Below are 6,968 nucleotides of genomic sequence, written 5' to 3' on the forward strand. Positions count from 1 at the left end.
CTTCTCGAAAAACTAATCGATTTGCACTATTGATTTGCTTGATTTTACGAAGAAATAAAAAAGATGGAGATGGAGGTTGGCTAAGGTTTGAGAGGTTAAAGATGAAGAATTCAAAATTTAAAAAACGTTTACATGTGGCGCAATTTAAAAGGTCCAAAAATTCCAATCGAATCAGAAATGGTTTTAGTTGAATTCAACATAATCTTTTTAATTATTTTAAATATTTTATTTAATCTTGGGCTATTTATAAAAACCATAGTATAAGTTAATTAGAGGATTTTGCCATAAATTAAAGTACAAGCGGTTGATTTTTTGAGAAGCAACAAAAATATCTACACCGTACAAATAAAGATCATCTGCGAATAAAAAATATCACTCAAAGCATGAACTTGTACTTACGTGGCATCGTACCATGTGGAAACCATACGACATCTGGCACTTCCCCACCAAACTCAAATTCCACAACGCTCGTTTTCACCTCTCTTTGCCAACTGTAACCCATTATTATTATTATTATTATTATTATTATTATTATTGTGATATGGAGCACACGCTTATTCCGCCGGCGCCGGAGGCCACCGGCAACGACGGTGGTTTGACTGACATTGTGGACCAGGAGGAGACTTCATTTACCGTAAGTCAGGGTTTTTTTTTAGTTAATTCTATGTTCATAAAGATTTATAAAGATTATTTTTTTTAATATGTTGTAGGAACTTGTGGTCCATCAATTTCAGTGAACATTTTCTTGATTTTAATCCAACTAGTTGGAATTCGTATCTGATTTTTTGATGGATTTAAGGGTTTAATTTTTTGAGTTGTGAAGTATTATTTGAAACTACAATTATAAGTTATAACCAGCAACAAATATTGTATGCACGCAGCACGAATACTTGCAATTTCAACAGAATCTTGTGATTGTTCGCTTATATATGATGAAAGTCTTTGTTGTAAATTGTTAGACTATGTGTAGTGGATGAAGCCCCTATGGGTGCGTTTTGCGCCATGTGACGCGACGTCACCGTTTGGGTTTTTTTGCTAAAATAGGTATAGTGGATGGAGCCCTTCAAGTCATTGCATCATTATTATTTTTATATTTAAAAAAACAAATAAAGCAACCAATCACCATCAACCTCTTCTCCCCCCCACCGGTGCTTTGTGGGAAGTGCTCCTCCTCCCTCCAAAGCCCCGGGGTGTGTGTGTGTGTGGGGGTGTTTCCCGGCGCTATGGGGGCTTTTTGGTTGGGGAAAGCGCTCCACTACGCAGGGTCTTAAAAATTCGTTTCTCGACCGCCCGAGATCATTTTTCTATTTTGTGTCATGTTTTCACCATTATTTAATTAATTATTGTAAGTTTGATTGAGATGGAATGAACTGAGGGCTTAAACAATATTCAAGGCTATACCGTTCATGAAATTGTACCAAAACCTTTTTTTAGACACCATTAAGTATTAGATATGGACAAAGAATTAGGAACACGGGCAAATGGTGTGTAGAATAAACAAGAAAATAATTAAATGTGTAATTAAAATGTTTAGAAACACATGGGAGTCGTTAGGCCAAAATCTAAATGCATTGGTATGTAGCATTTGTTATCGACATGTTTTTCTCAGTCATGTTCCACTTTTGCTATTTAGATATTCTTGTTGACCAACTTTTTAGAGTCATATATATTTAACCTTACGCTGCGTGAATTCTATACTTAGTTTTCATACTTTTTAAGCAGTTGTCACCTCAGGATTTGCGAAAAGGAGGATCATCAGGATGGACGAATGAAAAACATAGTTTATACCTAAAGTCAATGGAAGCTTCTTTCGTTGACCAGTTATATAATTCTTTGGATACGCAAAATTGGAAAATTGAAAACGAGTGCTCTTCAGATTCGACATCATCTAGGGGAATTTATGCCAACAACAATTGCCCTTCTGGCCAGGTTTGAAATATAGCAAAGTGCATACAAACCGAATGTCCATTCGTTCAAATTCATATTTGTGGAAGAATTTAATGAATTAGTGCACAAAAGTATAAGTTTATGATAAACAAGATTTATACACTAAAGTGGTACCGGATTCCTTCTTTGATTATAAACTTATAATACTGCTCGTTAAACGTTAATTTTGACACTACATTCCGTTTATGTGCAATTTTCTCTCGTCTTCTCTTTTGGGTATTTTTTCCTACTTGAGATAGATTTTCTGACATCTTATATATTTCAGTTTCAGGTTTTACAGAATGGGCTTTGGTCAAGTAATCCGTGGATCCAACATTTTATAAATGGAAATGAACAAGGAGCTACAGAAGAAAAACCGTCATCAGCAAGTTGTAGTAACACAGGTGCTTTTATTATGTAAAAGCAAGAGAAATGCGTGCATGCTCTTTGCTTTTTTTAACTAGTCTTTGTAATTTGGGTAACATTTATGAAACATACATGATGTTAATCCCCATAGGCTATTTGAAGTGGGCTGGTCCAGGCCCAATGGGCCAACGCTGTGATTAGCGCCCTAAAGGGTCTAGATGTTAGCCCAGTTATGCACTTATGTCATCACATTCATGATCATGTGAGACAATATTTGAATTACTAATTTGTACTTTTGTCATAATCATTAACATTGCAGAGGTGATAGACCAAAATTTTGTTGAAGAAGAATCTAGGGTGGAAATAATGAACACAGCTTGTAGCAAGAAGAGGAAGAGTACATACGCAGTTCCCAAATCTGGCAATGATCAGGTACAATGTGAAGCTCGTCTTAAAGCAGTTTATATACGTTTTTTGTTCGGTCTGGTCACTTTTTGGTCAAATTTTGTTTTATAGATAATGCATGTGATACACATGCCTACAAAAACCATGTCTAGTTATTTGTATAAAAAGATATAGAAGGTTATGTGTGTTGTTAGCATAATTGACGTATTTCCCTTTTGAGTTAATTAAACGGATGATCCATGTGCTTTGTCCGTTTTACATTTTTGAAATAGTAAAATGGGGGTCTCATAAAGCCTATTTTATTTTAGTTTTTTTACATTAAGGTTATTTTGGTCTTCTTTATTAAAATTTAAAAGAAACGTTTAGTTCCACCCGCTCCAGGGACCATCCGTCTTATGTTTAAGTGAAGAGTAGGACTTAAGAGTGTAACTCTGAAAAAGTGGGAATAAACATGTAGTATGGGAAAACCACCTGGGCATCCGTGTAATTAACTCTACCTTCTAGTTAGCACCTGACCCATTATAGGTCAAACATAACCCATATCGGCTCATTCATATAACTAATATAAGTAATGGATCTTATGGCCTCTCATTCATTCCTTGTTTAATCAGGCTGCTGATTCCTTTGGGCACATCTCATGTAACAGAAATCATTGATAACCGAACTTTTACGCTTTTTCATGGTTTCTTTCAGTGCATTTGCGATAGAAAATTTGAAAGAAAAAAGAGAGAGAAGATTCACTTAAATATCTGATCATATTTAAGTTAAGATCCCATGCTAGTATTATTTAGGAGTCATTAGCCGGTACGATGATGTAAAGTTCTGTGAAAGAATGGCATCAAATTCGCATTAGAAAATGGTCACTCGGCTTGATAATGTACTAACATGTGACGATGATGCATGTAAGTTGTAGGAATATTGGGACAAAAGGGTGTTGAAATTAACATGAGTAGTCATTCGTGTGATTGACAGTTTTTGTCATTGGCAACATGAAATATTGAATTTTTTAACATGAACATGACATACTTATTTACTCGTGTCATTAAAATCAGCTCTAACCCAAAAGTATTTTATATAGCGTAACATGAAAATGACTTGCTTGACCAATTTATCTATTTTGACTAATTGCAATCAAGTTGTATAGTGGTAACAAGGTGGGTTGGTGTGTCGCTTTGTTTGAATAAATGGGTTGGAAGGTCGACTTGTATAAGTAAGTAGACATGTCGACGGATTACTTGAAGCCTCTATTGAAGTGTCATGTTCAGAGTCATCACCCGTATTGATGATTTGTTACATGTCCGTATGCAACACTAGTATATATCATCTTGTTCGTGGGCAGTTATAAGCCAAACTACCCTAGTACCTATTCATTTCTGTTGAACATTTGCTATCTAGTTTTTGGTGTCTGTCATAATTTTCTGTATTTATTATGATATGTGATAAGGATCCGTTAAGTGGATCAAGCTCAAAAGAATATAGTTGAAGAAGATGACCCTTGGAGAGTTGGAGGGATGAATTTAAACGTAAAAAAACTAGTACTCAAATCTTCTTGTATGTCCTTTTTTAATTGAAGTACAAATGCTTAAATAGAAATCCTAGGCTACATTGGATGCACTTTATTTGGAGAATAACAAGAAAAACATGCAAACCTAACGGGAAAAGTGACTATATATATATATATATATATATACATTCCTAACTTCTACTCTTAACCTGCAGCACGTCTATTTGACAGGAACATGGGTTCGTATCAATATGCATGTAATCCCGGTCTGATTGTGGATACATAAATACATGTCAATTTTTGACTTAATAGCAAATGGTATTTTTGACTTATTGCTTCAGATATATCTAATCCGCAAGCCTAATGCTTAAAAGATATTATTCAATCCTAGGAATGGGCGAATGGCAATTACATTGTCCAAGAAGAAATGGTAGAGCTGCACAAAACACCTAGTTCCGGACCTGACCCGGTGACTTGAAGATGATTACATAGAAATCGAAGATTTGAAGAGTGGTAAATTGATCAATACAAGAATAGTAGAACAAAATATGAAATCACTATAACACAAATCACCTACAACATGGAGATGATTTGTACGGGTTTAAAACTTTAGAAATAAGTCATAAACAAGCAAGAATGTTTATTTGTGAATTTGTTCTTCCATACTCAATCCTTGGCGGAGATGATGAATAAATAGCCGTGGGGAGAAGGAGAACAGAGTAGACGTTGAACATGCGAACCTTCTACACATTACGTCGGAGCTTCCGTAGAAGAGTCGGAGTTTCCAATCTGGTGAGATGCATGGGATGTCATGGTTAAACGTTCTTTTGGGTCCATAATTATGTAGTAGGGACTAGGGAATGGGTTGGTTGTTGGATCCATAAGCCCACAACAGGATTAATGGCCCAACATGAAAATGAGAAGAAAAATAATCATAATCACATATAATAAGGATTATAAAATTGACAAGAATATGTAATTTAACACCCCTTTACAGAGGTGCGCAAAAAAGCCTGAATCTGAAACTGGACCCGAACTAAAAACCTGGAACCGTTTTTTAAATACCCGAACCTGTACCCGACCCTATCCATAGAGTACGGATAGGGTATGCATTTCGGTAGTATAACCCGAACTGGTTCCATACCCGGAACCGGGTCTTTTCAATACGCGAAACCGGGTATTTCAAATACCCGATGTATTCCCGAAAAATACCTTAAAAATATCCGAAAGATAGCCCTAAAAAGTGCAACCTTTTAACGATTTTATAACCTTTTAACGATTGATCTTGATCTTTATCCACAAACTCTCAATGAGTTTCAGAAGAATGATTCCATTCAATATGTTAAGGATAATAAGACGCCGTATTTTATCAAAACAAATGTAGGTCAGACAGAGGTATTTGTGTCATCTTCATTCCTTTGTCAACATTTGGAGTTGAATGATAATGATTTTCCTTCTAAAATTGCTGCATAGACACTGAAGTCTGAACACATTGAGAGGGGCTATTTGGGTTCTACCAAATAGGCTACACTTTTCAAAAACTTTTTTCACTATCCAATGAAGTTCCTTTTCATACTTTACTTCAGTGTATGTCATGCGAAAACCACTGGTTGGAAAGAATTATCATTTAATGTTAAATATTTGGTGTATTCTTTTCTAATAGGTGAAAATTACTGCTTTTCAGAATCACTTTTTAATGTCTTGTTAATAATGTAAAAGCAATGTAGCAACAATAGGAAAACCATTTTTAATGTTTCCTAGGTTTATGATGGTATACCTTATGAAGGTATTACCAAACTCAGATTGATCCAAGGATCACCTGTTCAAAGTTTAAGTCTCAGCAATGAGATCTTTACGAGAATGCAGGATTTTAAATCATTAACATTGGTTGATGAGGAGGAACCTTTTGAAACTGTAGATGCTCCGGCAAAAAAAGTTACAGAAACAGAGCCCATTGCTCAAGATGATTAAAGTGCTCAACCTAGCACTTTGAATCCCACATCTAACACTACAAAGAAAATATTAAAGAAAACTTCAAAAGCCAAATCCAAAAGGAAACCCAAAATGGTAGTTCAGGAACATGAGGTACCTGAATCACCTATGGCAACACAATGACCACAAAGAAAATTAACTGTTGTTACTTACTCACAACATGTTACACCTCCACCCTAGCTAACTCCTTAGTCTTCCTCACAAAAGGAAGCTGTTTTAAGCAAAAGCCCCTCTCCCAGGGTTGAATGGCTGATTAGCACTCCAACTCCAAGACCCTCTCTAATGCGGAAAACGAAGCATTCAAATGGCTCATGACACTCATGATTAACAAAGACGAATAAACGAACCAAAGGTTCAAAGAACAATGTTCTTATTATATCAAACTTAATCAAAAAAACTAATGAAACTAAAGACCTAACAACTTTATTTATAAATAAAAATAAACGTTTGGGCCGGGCTGGGCCGGGCCGACTTAATGGACCGGATGCTCCTGCATCATACTCTCCATCTTCGAAAAACTCGTCCTCGAGTTTTGTTTTTGGACCGAAGCCGCCTGGGTCAAAAGAAACATCAACTCGCTTATTATTCAACGGCATCACGACCTGTGACAGATAATATGTTCCATCTTCTTTTAATGCATTGAAACCGTTCAAATGCCTTGAAGTTATATCACTATGCATGCCTAGAGTATTGAATTTAATTCCACAATTAATGAGACCTACAACCTCCCCACTAACATGGTTTATTTTTAAGATTTTTTCACCTTCCTTGTCAT

At 35.7% G+C, this 6,968-nt stretch overlaps 1 pseudogene across 1 annotated transcript; it reads left to right on the forward strand.

Moving 5' to 3' along the window:
* Positions 1 to 383: 383 nt before the first annotated feature.
* Positions 384 to 3,636, forward strand: LOC143582068 (uncharacterized; annotated as a pseudogene). The gene is made up of 5 exons (XR_013143919.1): positions 384 to 634; positions 1,735 to 1,929; positions 2,213 to 2,330; positions 2,612 to 2,724; positions 3,309 to 3,636. The product of XR_013143919.1 is annotated as an uncharacterized LOC143582068 (transcript).
* The last annotated feature ends 3,332 nt before the right edge of the window (positions 3,637 to 6,968 follow it).

Source organism: Bidens hawaiensis, unplaced genomic scaffold, assembly GCF_021521415.1.
Source record: "Bidens hawaiensis isolate Kalapana, Puna unplaced genomic scaffold, B.hawaiensis_p1.1 tig00031430_1, whole genome shotgun sequence".
In the NCBI taxonomy this organism is placed as follows: Eukaryota; Viridiplantae; Streptophyta; class Magnoliopsida; order Asterales; family Asteraceae; genus Bidens; species Bidens hawaiensis.